Raw genomic sequence first — 17,733 nt, 5'->3', positions numbered from 1 at the left:
TTGGAGTTCACAGCAACAGTAGTTGCACCAGCAGTAGTAGTAAAAGAAGAAGAGTTGGTTCTTATATGGTGCATTTTGCTACCAGCAAGAGTTTCAAAGCTGCGTACAATTGCCTTCCCGTTACTCTCCCAACAACAGACATCCTGTGAGACAGGTGGGGCTGAGAGCTCAGTCAGGACAGCCAAGGCTGTGATGAGTCCAAGGTCACCTAGTTGGTTGCATGTGGAGGAATGGGGAATCAAACCCAGCTAACCAGATTAGAAGCTGCCTTCGTCTAGCAGTCTCAGGGGGTCATCTATCACAGCAACCAATGTCATCTCCATTCCATGAATGTGCTGGAAGCTAGATTGGAATGAGTTCAATACTGAAGCTTCATCCAGATCTGCAATTGTCTGCTCAACAACCTTCCCCAGAAATGTGAGGTGCAGGACAGGTGGTAGTTGATAGGATGCTGTGGGTCCAGAGATGGTTTTTGTAAATAGGGGTTAAACTGCCTCCTATTCAGCCTACTAGGGAACATCAACATAAGTTCTCACAAACCTGTAATTGCACTGTGGGGAGGGGGGGAGGAGAGATAGGATCTTCCCAGGGCTTTATCTAGAACTAAAGTGTCCTGATTCCTTATGCACGTAGAAATAGTTTCATGGATCCAGCTGAAGAGGAGAATTGCACATTCAGATTCTTCATACAGTTCTACCCTTGGAGCCAACAATTAGGGTTGCCTGCATTGTGTATGCATGCTTCACTTGTATATTAAGAGTTATAAAGTGTAACTGGTATAAATTACACTCTTTTTCTTCTCTGCTGCTTAATATTCCTGACCTAATGATTTATAAGTAGTGATTTTCGTAGTCTTTTTATTTTAGCTTGCTAAATGCTTTTGAAAGTTGCAATGATATAAATCAACTGTGTTGCAACTAATGTGTTAGCTTTTAATAATAATAAAACCATTAATTCTCTTTCTACCATGTTGGGAGGGCGTGCGATAATTGCGGGCCTATGCTTTCCAATAATTCATAAATGTAAGTTGCACAGAGAAGCTTTACTCCAGTTGCTTTGTTTTCTCCAAATAACTCCACCATTTGATTTCTGAAATCTCATCTTAGGCAGTCATCAATGTGCTGTGGGCCCCACCCGACTTTTGCAGCCCAGTTATTGTCCCTGGGATTTTCTTTCCCCTGTTTTGAGCATTTCCTTCCAAAAGCAATAATTTTCTTTTGACCAGCAGCCCTCCTCAAACACCAGCCATACATATTATATTCTGAAATAGAAATTTCAAGCCATACATTTCAAAATGTATCTCTGTGTTATATACATATATTTCAAGCTATATTTTTTCAAGGTGAGAAGCAGAATTAAATTTGCCTCAGCTCCTGCCCTGCCATGATATGAGAACAGTTTTTACCATCCTTCTACTCCATGAAAGGAAGATGCTGAGGGTGAGCACACTGGCATTCTGGAAATCTCTCCAGCCAACTTTAAGTTTGAAAGGAAAACATGCACATATATGTATCTTGGACTTGCCTTTGGAGCTGACTACAGACATGAAAAACTGATTTTTTTTGGTTTGGATGTACTGAACCTGAAAAATATCTGTATTTATTATATTCCCCCAAAATCTAATATGGTAGTCAGATCTGATAACTAATCAGGAATGCTGATTTTTTTTTTTTTTGGCACCATGAGACTGAGGCATTGGAAGCGTGCCTCCCATGCCTGAACGGGGTACAATTAACACCTGTACCAGTTGCCAGGAATTTGGGAGTGACATTTGATACCTCCCTCTCTATGGAGGCTCAGGTCACCAATGTAGCTCGGACGGCATTTTTCCATCTTCGCCGGCTACTAGCGCCCTACCTGTCCTCGGAACACCTGGCCACAGTGATCCATGCAACGGTCACTTCCAGATTAGACTTCTGTAACTCGCTCTACGCGGGCCTTCCCTTGTCTTTGACTCAGAAGTTACAGCTGGTCCAAATTGCGGCTGCCAGGGTCCTCACTAGAACACCTTTGAGGGTCCACATTCAGCTGGTGCTTCGTCATCTGCACTGGTTACCAGTCTGTTTCCGAATCAGATTCAAGGTATTGGTATTGACCTTTAAGGCTATACGCGGCCTGGGCCCCGTCTACCTGCAGGACCGCTTGGTTGCTTATGCCCCCCGCAGGCACTCCGCTCTGTGGGTATGAATTTACTGGTTGTCCCGGGCCCACGGGATGTTCGCCTGGCCTCGACCCGGGCCAGGGCCTTTTCAGTCCTGGCCCCAACCTGGTGGAATGAGCTCCCAGAAGAGCTAAGGGCCCTGAGGGATCTACCAGCTTTCCGCAGGGCCTGTAAGACGGAGCTCTTCCGCCAGGCATATGGTTGAGGCCAGGGCAGCTCTCCCACTAATCCATCAGAGGATCCCCTCCAATATTGAGATCTCTAACATCGAGATCATTGTTAGATCTATTGTATTGGTGCCACCCTCTTCTGAATATTATTCTCTCCACCAGGCTGAACTAAGATCAGAATTGTGACCACCGCTGCTATATGTTATATGTAACTTTTGCTGATGTTAATTGGGGGTTTTATGGGGATTTTATTGTGTTTTAACTATTTATGTTGTAAACTGCCCTGAGACCTATTGGGAGAAGGGCGGTCTAAAAATTAAATGATAATGATAATGATGATGATGATAATGATGATGATGATGATGATGATGATGATGATGATGATGATGATGATGATGATAATAATAATAATAATAATAATAATAATAATAATAATAATAATAATAATAAAGGGACCAAGATCCCTTTAACTGCCTCCAACTCAGAATTTACTCCAAGCTGAGGAGTTGCATAACTTGGAGCGAACTGAGATGCTGAGTCAGTTAAAGGGACCAGTCCCTTTACTGCCTGAGACTAGAGTCCAAGTTGTGAAGCTTTATGGCTTGGAGTGAACTGAGGTGCTGAAGCAGTTAAAGAGATTGGCCCAAGGCAATTAAAGTGATCTTAGTCCTTTTAAATGCCTTAACCCCAGTTATCTGGCATTTCCAAAACATCCCAAATATAATTTCAAAAAAAAAAAATTGTATCATGCTCAAATAACTTCCAGAAAATACTGATACCATAGGGGGGTGGGGGTCATATCAGATTATTTATACATTTGATTTTTATACCATCCTCCAGTGAGCTGGCTCAGGGCAGTGTACAACATTATAATATACAATTTATTAAAACAATAATTAAGGATTAAAATTTTAAAATTCAGTTGTAGTTATGCCATTGGCCCCAACCAAAGGACCTGTAGAACTGTGCCACCTCTGGCAGGGCCCAGATGTGTTCTGGGAGCCCATTCTACCAGGTGGGGATTATGACAGAAAATGTCCTCGTCCTGCTTGAGGCCAGATGTACCTCCTTGGGGCCAGGAACCATGAGCTGGTTGGTATTTGCAGAACAAAGTGATCTTTTGGGGAATAAGGATAGCTTTTAATTAAAAGATAAGGGCTCTGCCAGAGTTAACATCTTTCCGCAGGGTCTGAAAGATGGAGCTCTTCTGCCAGGCATATGGTTGAGGCCAGGTTGAGGTCCCGGAGTTACCCTCTGCGGATCCCCTAGAATCAGTGAGATCAGGACCCTCTCTCCTAATGAAAAAAGCTCCTGACTGCAGCTGGATGGGGTGTGGGAAGGGGGTTTAACTCCAATGAATAACCATCTTTTAATGTATTGGGGATTTTATGGGTTGGGCTCTTTTATTTTTTTATTGTAAACCGTCGTGATTCTTTGAGGATGGCAGTAAATCAATCAGTCAATCAGTCAATCAATCAATCAATCAATCAATCAAGAATCAAGGAATAAAGGAATAAATAAACAAACAAACAAATAAAGGCATGAGAATCAAATTCTTGCATGTGTCAGGAATTTAGGTTTCAGTAGAATCAGCATTATAAATAATAGTCTTTAATGAAGGTATTCACAAAGCACGATAGAAATCCAAAGCATAGCAGAGTGCAAAATTGACTAAGACACAGAATATGGATCTAGCCAGCGTTTTATAGTGCTGCTGGAACTACAGGTGAGGAAAAAGAGGTTCACATCAAAAGCACATTTGAACTATTTAGGTGCAAAACCTAGAGACATCCAGACTGATCTTTTCCAGGATGCCAGGAAGAATCCCGCTGCCCCTCAATCTGTTCCCCTGGGAATCAAGGCCATATGCTGTTAAGGCAGAGCTTCCTGCAGTGAGGGGGAGAGGAGGTAGTTGGAGAGCTGAAGAGGCGACCTGCTGTGGTTTACAAAGGAATGCAAACGATGGGGGAAGATTGAGCATAGTGCAAATGGGCACCTGGCCTTGAAGTCAAGTCTCCTGGACAGCTCAGGATACCCGAAAAGCATGTCATATGAAAGCCTGAGGATTATATGAAAACACCAAACATTCCCTTACTCACACTGTGAGTGGGGGGCGGGAGACAGGGGGGGAGCAAGGAGGAGCTGGAGGAGTTGCCTTGATGTGACCTGAGGTGATGGTAGGTAGCAGTGGTGGTTGGTTGTTGGCCTGAGAATGTAAAGTCAAGAGAGTTCCCACCCCCATTACTGTTGTCTACTTCCATTGCTCACCTTAGCTGTGCATGTGGCTATGGAGGTTTCCACATCAAGAATAAAATCATTAATTCTCTTTCTACCATGTTGGGAGGGCATGCAATAATTGCTAGCATATGCTTTCTAATAATTCATAAATGCAAAATTAGATCAATCTATACCTGTAGAGCCTCTTGATGTGGGTGGAGGAGAGTGCAAAAGTTGGCTTGAAACTCAACATCAAGAAAACTAAGACCATGGCATCCAGCCCTCTCAATTCCTGGCAAATAGATGGGGAAGAAATGGAGATAGTGACAGATTTTATTTTCCTGGGCTCCAAGATCACTGCAGATGGGGACTGCAGCAAAGAAATTAAAAGACTCTTGCTCCTGGGGAGGAAAGCTATGGCAAATCTAGACAGCATCTTAAAAAGCAGAGACATCACCTTGCCAACAAAAGTGTGTTTAGTCAAGGCTATGGTATACCCAGTTGCAATGTATGGCTGTGACACGAGCGTCAAAGAATTGAGGCTTTTGAACTCTGGTGCTGGAGAAGACTCTTGCGAGTCCCTTGGACTGCAAGGTGAATGAACCGGCCAGTTCTAGAGGAGATCAGCCCTGACTGCTCCTTAGAAGGCCAGATCCTGAAGATGAAACTCAAATACTTTGGCCACCTCATGGGAAGGAAGGACTCCCTGGAGAAGAGCCTAATGCTGGGAGTGATCAAAGGCAAAAGAAGAAGGGGACAACAGAGAATGAGGTGGCTGGATGGAGTCACTGAAGCAGTCGGTTTGAGCTTAAATGGACTCCGGGGAATGGTAGAGGACAGGAAGGCCTGGAGGATCATTGTCCAGATGGGTCAGACATGACTTCTCAACTAACAATACCTTTAGAGCGGGCAAATTTTCTGGGCAAGATGTTTGGTGGCTATACAGGGAGTTTTGGTCCTTTAGCATTGGCTGTTGAAGGGGTATTTTGGTTTGTTTTTATTTTATTCATATTGTTAAGCCCTGATGTATCTAAATGGCAAAATGGAGCTCTTCCAGCAGGTGTTTGTCTGAGGCCGGGTGGTGACCCGGTGATTAAGATTAGGTCTCCCTCATCCCAGGGATAGAGGCCTGAACTAGACTGGCCTGGATTCCCAGACCAATCTTTCCATGTCCAATTATTCATTGGCCAGCTTTTTGGACCATCCAGAGAGTATGTCTGGGAAATAGTATTTTTATTGTATCGCCATCATTGTACTGTCTACTGTGTATTATGATGAGGATTTTAATGGGGAATTTTAATGTTTTATTGTATTGATTTGTATGTAACGTAAACCACTGCGAGTTGGTTTAATAATATTATTAAATAATAATAATTATTATTAATAATAAAAGTGGTCCTGTTCTAGGATTTGATTGACTCTAACTGTATTGCCTGCATAGTTAACATTTTTTGTTTAAAATAAACTAATTTGGTGTGCAGCCTGAGGCAATGGTGAACATCAATGGATTGGAAGGGTTTGTGACTATTCTTAGAAACTGGCAAAACAGCAACAATACTCAATGGGAAACATATTTATCCAGGTCACAGAGCAAAAGTCATATCTCATCTATACAGATTGAAAGAAAATATAAAGAATACCTTTCAAAACTCTGGCTCTGGGAACACTGAATAAGGAACAGTATAACTTTTGATTTATAATATTTTCAAATTTCTATTGGCCAGAGATACAAAGACTGGTCTTCTGGAATTTTAGAATATTTTTCACCTAGTAGACTGACATGATCTGAAAGTGGTTGCATGAAATGTTTTTAGAATCTGTTAAATAAATCTTGTAGCTATATTTATTGGGTCTGACCACTCCTAATATGCTAATTTGAGAAAATTTTGTACATTTGTTCCTTAATAGCACAGGTCTTTCAGATACTCTAGTCTAGAGATATGCCTGTCAGGGGACAGTAGTGGTGATCAAGACAATTTGGTAGAAGGAGAGACAAAAACTTATTTGGGAATCATGTAAGTAGGTTGATGCCAAGCCTAGAAGTGGGTGAGTAGTGAGTATGATCAATACAGCAGCTTGACTTGCTGGGCATTGGTTAAGTGCTCAATAGTCTTGAGGGGTCAGCACGGGCCAGAACACACACGCTGGAGACAGCAGGGCTTAGGGGGAAATCCTCGATAACGCTCGCCACCACCACCAGTGCAGGCATGTTCGGGCCTGCAGTTAGCAAACGCGGGAACTTCCACAATGTCCTGGTTACACTGGGTAGCAGCAGGAGCGAATCGCCTCTCACTGCGTCAGGCCGCCGGGCAGAGAGCAACTGTGAGCCGCGCTCTGCGCGGCTTGCAGTTGCTCCCTTGTCAGCAGGGCAGGAATCTTCCGGAGGAAGGGGCCAATTGGCACCCTTCCTCATCCCGGACAGAGCTCGCCCTAACTCCTCCCACTAAGCCCTTATGGCTTTATTTAGTCCGCGGCGCCACTGACGCCGCGGGCTGTGTTAAGATGCTATTTTAAAGTTGAAGTGCTTTAATATTTTGATGCAGACCACCTTTGGGTGGAAAAGCAGCATATACAACTTCTAAATAAATAAATAAATAAACACATACATACATACATACATACATACATACATACATACATACATACATACATACATACATACATACATACATACATGGATAATAGATTCTCACATTACCAGTCCACTTATTGGACAATTTTATTGGACAATTTGAATGAGCAAAATTCTTTACAAAGTCTGGCATCTGTAGTTTCATCCAATATATCAGTGTTACTGCTGATATGGAAGGCATACATACAGTTCTAATCATGAGAACTCTCATAACAATATTACTTTAAAAATAATTGTATGCCCAGCTTCTCTTGCTGCTCCATGCTGACTATATCTGGAGAAGCAAAAAAGTTAATAAAAGTCACAACTGATGATGTTTGGGTATTTCTCATATCTACTGCGACAATGTGAAACAGTGCTCAACAGTAGTCTTCCCACTCTGGAAACCTACAATAATCTGCCATTGGTATACCTAGTCATCCTGCTTGCCCAACAGATGCTTATCATAGATCTTAGATGTTACATCAAGCAAACTAATGGCCCTATAATGATTAGGTGATGGCCTATGTGATTTTTGTTGATGATGTCATGAAGCAACAGCCTTATTTATAGTGGTACATAAATCAAGTTGATCGCCAATTTAAATAGCATGGATCGTGAATAAGAGTACGGATAGTCACAGGCAAAGAAAAAGAAATGCAAGCGAAATTGGACAGAGAAGCAGCTGCAGCCAGGCTACCAAGAAGATGTCTAATATATCAACACAACCAGTTCATGGAGTGAATATTTTATCTGCATTTTTTCCAACTAAATTTAACTTGCTAATTCAGGGAAATGTTGAGCTTAGTGAATATTCAGTAAGTCACTTCCACTAAATTATCAGCCCTTTGATTTTCTGGAAGATATTTACACTACAGAATCAGGATGCAAAAGGTTACAGTTTCAAACTGGCTTTCCATTTATATAAAAAACGAAGCTGTAATTTCAGGTCACCTTTTTGAAGTGCTGAATTTCACAGCTTGTAGTCATTTGCTCCCTGCCAGGTAGAAACGATTATCACATTACTGCTATGTATATTTTATTTCACATTTATCAGATTTGTTGTTTTCTTAAACACATCTTTGTTTTAGAAATGTCAGCCCTTCCCAAGTCATAATCTTTCCCAAGGTTATACACTATTAAAATCAGAGAGGGGTAAATTTTCAAAGTGGTGTGTGGGAGGTAGTATAGCAAATCCTGTTACAGATGAATAGATCTTGATCATGTGCTTCCTTTGCAATGCTTTTTAAAATACACCCTGTAATGTAAAAATACCCTTAAGTAAGTTTTTTAAAGGTGTCCTTTCTTTCTTTTTAGATGCAAACTATGCTTCCATTTAACCTTTGAACAGCATGTAATAGGAAAAATAAAATTATGTTATTCCTCATAGAAGCTATTTTAGGAGTTCAGGATCCAGTGCAGTTCTTGGCACTGGATCCAAACTGAATGTAGGTTCAAACAACCTCTGTAGGGATGAATACAATATTCCTCATCCAGCCCATCATGGGCTTCAGTTAGACCCATTATGCACGGGGGTTTTAGCGCACATTCGGGGTAGAATGGCGGCGACTAAAATCACCGATAACGCATGGAGACGGCTGTAACCGGCCGCAGCTTCGGTGCATGCCACCGAAAAAGCCGCGTCAGTGAAACGCGGAAGAAAGCGCAGCTTCCGGGTGACTGGGGTGCAACCAGAAGCGGCACCCGGATCGCCGCGTGCATAATCGGTTACTCTGGGTTTTGCCGCTGTCATGCCCCGCCCCGTACATAACCGGTATGCGTTGCGTCTTCCCCCTCCGCGTTTTCCATGTGACCCGAAATCGCCGTTTCGGCGGCCGTGCATAATGGGCCTTAGGGACAGCATATTTTTCATAGCTGAGCAGCAGCTATCCAGCCATTAATTAGCTGCCTGAATGGCACAAGCAGGGAGAGAGATAAGGCTTAATACCTAATAGCACTCTTTTAAGTGCAGGCTAGAAAGAAGAAAAGTTGATTTTTATACCTGTCGTGGTTCGGTCCTTGGTGGCTTGGGAACGGGACCGAACCCCGCCATCAGAGGCGCCCGCGATCACGGAGGTAGGGCATGGTGATCATAGGCAGGCCGGCAATACCCTGCTTTTCACTGCTGAAAGGAGTTTTAAAACAGCTTACAATCGTCTTCCCTGTCTCTCCCCACAACACACACCCTGTGACGTAGTGAGACTGAGAGAGCTGACAGAACTCCTCAGGAAGAACAATATCAGGGCTGTGATGAGCCCAAGGCCATCCAGCTGGTTGCATGTGAGAAGCAGGGAATCAAACCCATATGGCCAGATGAGAAGCCACTGCTCGTAACCACTACACCAAACTGGGTCTTTAGTGGGGATGCTGGCTAAATCTGGAGGCAGACTGGTGTTGCTAAACACTGGTAGCTATGATAAACTACTTGTTAGCAGCAACCCCAACTAAAAGTGTTGTGTTAAAGCAGATAAGTCATTAATAAGGCCCAAGTTAACCCATGCATTAGTTGGTCACTGTCTTCATTTTGGGTATAAATATTATTTAACTGGCTTCTGTTGAATACTGGGTACTGGTGGGTAGTGGGGATTTTGAGCAGATTAATTCTGCCTCATGTGGATGAGTTGTTCCCAATAAGAATTCCTCCTGAAGCATAAATAACTGCTTTGAATATATTTGTTGATATGTCCATTCTCATTTATTCCCCACTGTCTAGAACCATGAACAATCCCTGCACCATCAAAATACTTCCTCCCTACTACTTTCCTGAAGGAGATGGGCATAATAGAAATGTGTCATAGATGGAAACAAGTTTATATTGCAAACAATTATATTCATTAGGTTGAACTCCTGTAATTCTCCTAAAAGGCAACCATGTGTGAGCACAGAAAAGTAAACTGTTTCTGGGACAGAAGAACAGAGCGGCCGTTGTTTTTGTTGGCTTCAGCCATTATTCATGTCTCTAATGGTCCTATCTGCATCAGAGCAATACACTTCAAAGCCAACTGATTTCAGTAGACCTTGGAAAGTGTCACTTTGATGGCAATGTAAGTCTCAAGTACCTTATCATATATGTATTTGGTGTCATTTTGTATGTGAACAGGAGCCTTTTGGGATGTTGAAGACTAGTATAATGCAACCAACAGATGGTTTCCAAGGCAAGATACAAACACAGGTGGTTTGCTGTGTATAGTGCCTGTGGAGTTTCTTGGTAGTGGATGAGAACTCAAGTACTAACCACGGCAGACCCTATTAAGCTTCCAAGCAATGATAAACTTAAACAAGTTTGGCCTATTCTGGCTGCTATGTTAAACACTAACATGTTTTTAATTCAGCCTTATTTGCATCACTCCAGATTCTTCCTCAGATTTCTTGCTTGGGAACATCCTTCCTACTCTATTAGGGTGTGATCAGCTTTTAGTAGAATTGCATCTTCCAAGAAAATAAGTACAAAGCAAAGAAGCATGGAAGCTTTGCTCTAAGAGGCATTACAGTAGGCTTGCTGCATCAAGAGTGGTACTTATTCTTCCCAATCTGTTTGCCCCCCATTGAGCTTCAACTACATAAATGTACTAAAGTGGTTTTAACAGCTTGCCTATAAATCAGAAAGGGCAAGTGAAAGTATATTAACTACCCTAAGTCCTAATTAAACAGCAGTAAGATTCTGATGAAAGCATGTGTTCACAATGGAAACAAAGTTACTTTAAATCTTTTTTTTTTAAATCTAAGGTCAGATTAGTCTTTGTATTCATCTTGAGCCCTCAGTCATTTGCATTATTAAAACACTGCCAGGGCTGGAGGATAGACACATCATAAAATGCTCATCTTTTAATAGCCCCGTAAAAAGTTATCTAATGATCTTATTTCATTATGTCTTGTATGCTCTCAAATCAGATCAGGCATGTGCATTATTAGACTGAAACTAATGGCATAAATGATTTGCATAAAGTCACCGGTCAGTGTTGACATAAAGTACAAGTTATAACTGATCACTTGGATTCTAATCTCCATCAAATAGAATTTATGACTGACCACATTTTGCAGGACATCCCTAAATAAAGCTATGAGTTTTGAGAGTTCCCCATGACAATGATAACCTAGAGATGCAGTTTTTATGTCTTGCACTTTCTCTTTATCTGTTCACACAGTACATCTACCTTGTTCTTATTCAAGTGAGGTTAAACAAGCCTGTGCCTTTTCCAAATGATGTTTTATTATGCTACAGTGAGGCAGCTACTAGATGAAATGGTCTCTTTTACTTTTTACTTATTAAAGAATTGCTTTAGGTTCAGGTTCAACAGAGCACATACTTAATTTTATACTTCTGTTTGCAGTCCCAGGGTTCTTCACTGTTATTTCAACTTTAAGTGTAATGGCTTTTAAATTTTAAATTCCTGGCATTTAATTCCATTTCCCCCCCAAGAAAGTGTTCTCAAGGTTTCTAAAATGTCACACTCTAACTGAAAAGATGAAGGCAAAGCCGGGAGGGCACAACTCAGCAGCTGGGAGTTATACTTATAGAATTTCTTTTTCTTGAAACAGAAGGAATATTCAAATCAGGACTGAAGCGAAATGGAATTGAGATGGTTTAAGCTTTTCCCTTGTGCCATTTTCTTGACTAGAGGAAACATGAAGTGAATTTAATTTATGAACCTCCATTCTTGTATCAACAGATATCTCAGGACATAAGACTGTGGAGTAGGATTTAAAACACTGTTGGGAAAGCAGAAATGGCAAATAATGATTTCCAGTGCTTTCACAGGAGTAAGCCCCATTGAATAGACCTGAGTAGGATTCTAAGTACAGCTTGGTGTAGTGGTTAGGTTTGAATCTGCGCTCCCCCACATGCAACCAGCTGGGTGACCTTGAGCTCGCCACAGCACTGATAAAGCTGTTCTGACCGAGCAGTAATATCAGGGCTCTCTCAGCCTCACCCACCCCACAGGGTGTCTGTTGTGGGGAGAGGAAAGGGAAGGCGACTGTAAGCTGCTTTGAGACTCCTTCGGGTAGTGAAAAGCGGCATATAAGAACCAACTCTTCTTCTTCTTCTTCTGATTTAGGATTGCAATCCTAATTGCTAAAATTGGGGGATCTAAATTACAGTAGCCTGAAAATCTCTTCCTACAATTTAGAAATTATTCCCTAATAAAAGCTTGTTGTAGTGGTTAGGAGTGCCAATTTCTAATCTGGTGAGCCGGGTTTGATTCCAGACATGAACAGCATATTTGCAGTCTCAGCATTTATACAGGTGTTCATTTATTCCACAGATTTATTTGAAGCCTCCAGGAGACCTGGGTTTTCTCTGAATCCTGAGGCACATTTTCTTCTGCAAGCAATAAACCCCCAAAATATATATAGCTATTTTATACTTTTTGTTTTGTCCAGTCTCTCATTTATCACTATATACACTAAAGAGGAAAGAAATAAACAGATAGAAGCAAAGGATCAAGGGAGGAAAGGTTATGGAACACAGCAGAAGAGAATGAAAGTGGTGAAGAAGGGATTAACGGACTCAGTTCAGGTAATCTTGCGTACCTTCCACATGGCTAAGACAAAACTGTTAGCAGTTTTTCCTTTTATATGATTTTCTTAATGTAAACTGGGAACTCAGAAGTTCGTCATGATATATTGATGAAGGGCATGGCCCCCAAATGCCCCATGTAGCTTCAGATATGTTTAATAACCAATGCAAAAAATTCAATGCACAATATTTGGATTTAAGTGAGTTTATCTAGTTTAATGCTCTTTTTCACTTTAGTCCTGCTGTGTGTGTATTGGATAATGTAAAATATATCAATATATACTCACCTAGTAGATATCCGTCTTCAAATCATCTCTGCCTCTCACTTGTTTTTATGTCCATGAGTTTATGTGCAATTTGCTGTGCTATTTAACAAATGGCTCATGTACCAGACAGAATACTAAATCATAAAGCAAGTCTAGAAAGTAGCAGTGCTCAGGTGATCTCTGTACAATTAGATGAGTTAATCATTTAAGAAAATGAACCCCTTTCAATGCAGAATATTTGAATTGTTTTTAAATGATAATTTTTAAGCCCTTTGTATATATAGTTTATAAGCAAAAAATCAAATACAGTTTCTGGGAACAGAGTATTATAATTATTGATGTTGTATAATTTGCTGGAATACTGCCTAAAGTGTAACCAAGTGGTTTAGTCTATGACCAGCTTTCAATTTTTAAAACAGTAATCTGCTTTAGAGAGCCGAAGAAAACAATACAGAATTGCAGTCTGATTCTGAATCAAACCTTCTGGCCTGGAAGTCTCTCTCTAGTCCATAGATGGTTCCTTAAGTGCTTTTCCCCATTTATTTCCACTTGCATACCTATTCCTGTTTCTACTCACTGCGTCCAATCACTCATCCTCAACCCCCCCCCCCACTTGTTGTTGCCATTCTCACTCCTCCATTTATGCCCTCCAGAGCCCACCTGCTACCTTGAGTGGTTAAGAGGGTTGGAGTAGCATCTGGGAAACATGGGTTCACCCCACAATTTATAAGTTGATCAATATGCATGAAAAGCTCTTAGAAGACTAGATGAAACAATAAATTCTTTAGTATTCAAAGTACAGTTTACAAAATATTTCTGTATTATACCTACCCTATTTTCCATGTATGCCATCACAAAACAGATGGGAGTTGATTTAAATGAGCATATGAGTTGCATTATGGACAGTAATAAAAAACATTTTGTATATAACCTTTTGAAGGGGGTATTTCTTTCATTTTGGGTTGTCTTTCTTTTTGGTTAATATGGTATTACTTATCTAAAAGTATCAAACAATACAGTGTAATTAATCTTTCTAACTCTATAGCTATCAAGGATATTTGCCAAGCCAAACTAGAACCCTACTGATCACTTAAGTGGTATGAGGTTACCACTTCATTAATCTGACATTTACCTGCGTCCAGTCTTCACTTTTCCTGAAACAAAGCCCGGTTCTTTTATATATTCCATGGTGGAACTTCAATGTGATATTTAAATGGACAAGTAGTCTAAATTATGGACCATTTCCACACAGAGACCTAAAAGGCATGCCGCCTCCTGCTTGCAAACATGCAATAGGAAACTGTGCATTTCCACGCTTCCTGATGGGAGACTACTTCTGCAATATCCTGCCACCTTGTCATGGCTTTTCCCTTCCTGATGAGGCGATGGAGAAGCCTAAAGTGTGCACAACCTGAACTTCTCCCCCTGCTCCTCGGGTTGTCAAATCAACTCAAGCCACCAATCCCTTCACAGTGGTTGTTTCGTGGACTCAAACTTCCATTCCACACAAATTCCAAAATTAATTTTAAAAAACCCTTCTGGATAGTAAAAAAAAACAGAAAAGAAAAAGAGTAACTTCTAGAATAGAATACAGAATAGAATGGAATACATGATACCTTTATTGGTATAACAATAGTACTGAATAGTCTTTTGTTACTGAGAGCCCAGAGTTGGAGGAGATAGTACTTAATCAGTTTGTAATTCCAGCACATTTTCACTCTCTGTCCCCAGGATTTTCCAATGGCATGGCTGTAGCCAGGTGCCTTTATCAGGCTCTCTGGGTTACAGCCTTGACCTAGGCTTGTGTGCTTCAGCATGCTTCAGTCGCTTCGGTGGCCATTCAAGCCCAAGGCGGCCAGCACCATGGCGTGGGGGGGAGGGCGGTGCCGGTGGCAGGACATGACCTGGCACCTACACACAGGCACAGAACTCTGTGCCTGCATGTGTGCACCCACTGTAATGCTGCCGCCACTCCTCCCCCCATGCTGCAGCATTGGCTGGCTCGGGATTGAATGGCTGCCAAAGCATCTGAAGCACATGGAAGCACACAAACCTACTTGACACTGAGGCTGTAAAAGAGTGTACTTATTAAGTCCAAAATCAGAGGATGACTCCACTAATCAAGGGGCCTTCTTTGTGTCCTTTTCAAAGGGCCTTGTCTCCTTACAAAGGGCCTTCTTTGTGTCCTTTTCAACTTTTCTTGAGATGGGACAGCAAGAAATATATGCAGTAATCTAAATGTGACCACACCATAGAATTTCTGTAAAAGCATTACTGTACTGGGAGATTTTCAATCTCTTTCCTAATAATACCTAGCACAGATTTTGCCTTTTTCAGCACTGACACTCACTTATATTGAACTGTTCTTCACAATCACAAGATCTTTCCCCTAGTGTGATTGTGATTTCAGATCTCATCAGTATCTGTAACACTGGGGGCCATTCCGCATGAGTTCAAAGTAGCAGAAGGCTTACAAATGGTAAACGCTACTAATTTGCTGTTCAGCATGACATCGCACACAATCTGCAACACTCCTGCATCACTAGCGCTAAAATCGCTTCGTTGTAGCGATTTCCGGTGAATCCAGAAAAGTGGATTCACCCTCAGAAAATCGCTACACTCCTGCCAACAACCTGCAACACTTGCGAAAAAGACCTGTGCGTTCTCAATGCAACAAAGTCCCTCCCCCTGGCTCTCTCCTCCGAACGTCCGGCGAAGTGATCACCATTTTTTTTCCTCGGAGCGAGCATGGAAAGCAACGAACCAGTGAGGCTTCATTCACCCAGCAAGGGTTGTCTGTTCTCCCTAACTGCAGTTCAGTCATCAAATGGATTAAAATAGATTTCATGCTTACAAGTAACATGGTATGCAGGTCTAAGCAGATTACAGACATGACATATTCCCTTGTCTTGGCTTGTTCCTTCGTGTTACTTATCTTTGATGTCATCAAAGACAGAAATGAAATTCTTATTCAGTTAGACATTCTCAAACCTTATAGGATGTTACTCTTCCTGAAATCTAGTCAGTTGAAGTCAGAGAAATTATTTTGAGATGTTTACTTGTTAATTATTCAATTCAGGGCTTTAGTGTAGATTGCAAAATTAAATGTGTTTAGTGTTGACTAAGAAGTATCTTTGCATCGTATGTAAGACGTGTTCTCCCAAGCAGGTAGATGTATAATTTATAGAGCCAGAAAAATTCCATAATCCCCTGCACAGCTTTGTAAGTAATAGCTACAGTGTGCATTGTGTGAAATTTATGCATTACCAAAAAAACTGAGATGAACTACAGATTACAGCACCCCCCCTACTGTAGATTAGGCAAGAAATACCAGAAACTGCTATTTATATGTAAGACAAAGACAGCAGAGGAAAAGGACAGAGTCTCGTGAAGCAATAATTTCTATAAAAAGGAACATGAATGATTGGAGCTATTTGGGTGGCTCACTTTAGGAAAACAAGTGAAGTAATGTCTCTAATGCATATACAGATGACATTATAGCTCACATATCTCAATGGGAAAGACAATTGATCTCCTGTATCGTGCTGCAACTCTAGGAAGTGGAAAAAGTCAGGACAGAAAGTATAGACAATTTGGTGCAATTTTGGATATGTCTGCATGCTGATCCTGGATCATAATAAAATAATTGATTGATTGATCGATTGACAATTTGGTGTAATATGTGAGTCCACTTCTCTTTGCCTTATGATAAAAACAGTTCACTGGAACTGTTCAGATGAAGTTCCAACAGTCTGTAACTATCAAAAGGGCAAGATTCAAGTCTACTAACACCTTAAACACCAACAAAATTTCAGAGTATAAACTTTTGAGAGTCAAAGCTCCATTCATCAAATACTATAGTTTTGACTATCACAAATTTATATCCTAGAAATCTTTGGCTTTAAAAGGCTACTGGACTAGAATGTTGCTGTTATACTGCAAACCAACATGGCTCCCCATCTGAAACTCTCTCCCACAAGTGCCAAACATCATTGTCTGAAACTTTGTTTCATTCACAAAATTACACTGCCCTCCTGAACCGTGTCTGCAATCATAAATAAATTGAATAATCTAAAATTAAAGGTCTCATTGGCCCTGTCTGAATAGCCCAATAAATATAACCTGCCCTATTTCTCATTAAATCTAAGCCTTTGAGAGCCAGTTTGGTGTAGTGGTTAGGAGTGCGGACTTCTAATCTGGCATGCCAGGTTCGATTCTGCACTCCCCCACATGCAACCAGCTGGGTGACCTTGGGCTCGCCACAGCACTGATAAAGCTGTTCTGACCGGGCAGTGATATCAGCGCTCTCTCAGCCTCACCCACCCCACAGGGTGTCTGTTGTGGGGAGAGGAATGGGAAGGTGACTGTAAGCCGCTTTGAGCCTCCTTTGGGTAGGGAAAAGTGGCATATAAGAACCAACTCTTCTTCTTCTTCTTCTTCTTCTTCTTCTTCTTCTTCTTCTTCTTCTTCTTCTTCTTCTTCTTCTTCTTCTTCTTCTTCTTCTTCTTCTTGGCAAATTCTTCAAAGTAAGCTAGGAATTCTGGAAAAGGGAGGAAATCTTGGTCAAAGTCCAAACAGACTTCTGGCATAATTCTACACTAAGACCTTTCCTCCCTTCTACTTGGATTCAGTTATAGTTACAAGAAATTACATTTACTCTGAAGTATCCTGAAAGTATACTTGCTTTGTCAAGAGAAATTAGTTAGATCTCATGAAAATAAGTGCTGGATTATTATGACCATTTATTGGACTTGCTTCCAAGCTATGCAGAAAAGACAATATTTTATTGC

This window comes from Paroedura picta, chromosome 5, assembly GCF_049243985.1.
Source record: "Paroedura picta isolate Pp20150507F chromosome 5, Ppicta_v3.0, whole genome shotgun sequence".
NCBI classification, from domain to species: Eukaryota; Metazoa; Chordata; class Lepidosauria; order Squamata; family Gekkonidae; genus Paroedura; species Paroedura picta.
This window is presented reverse-complemented; position numbering follows the sequence as displayed.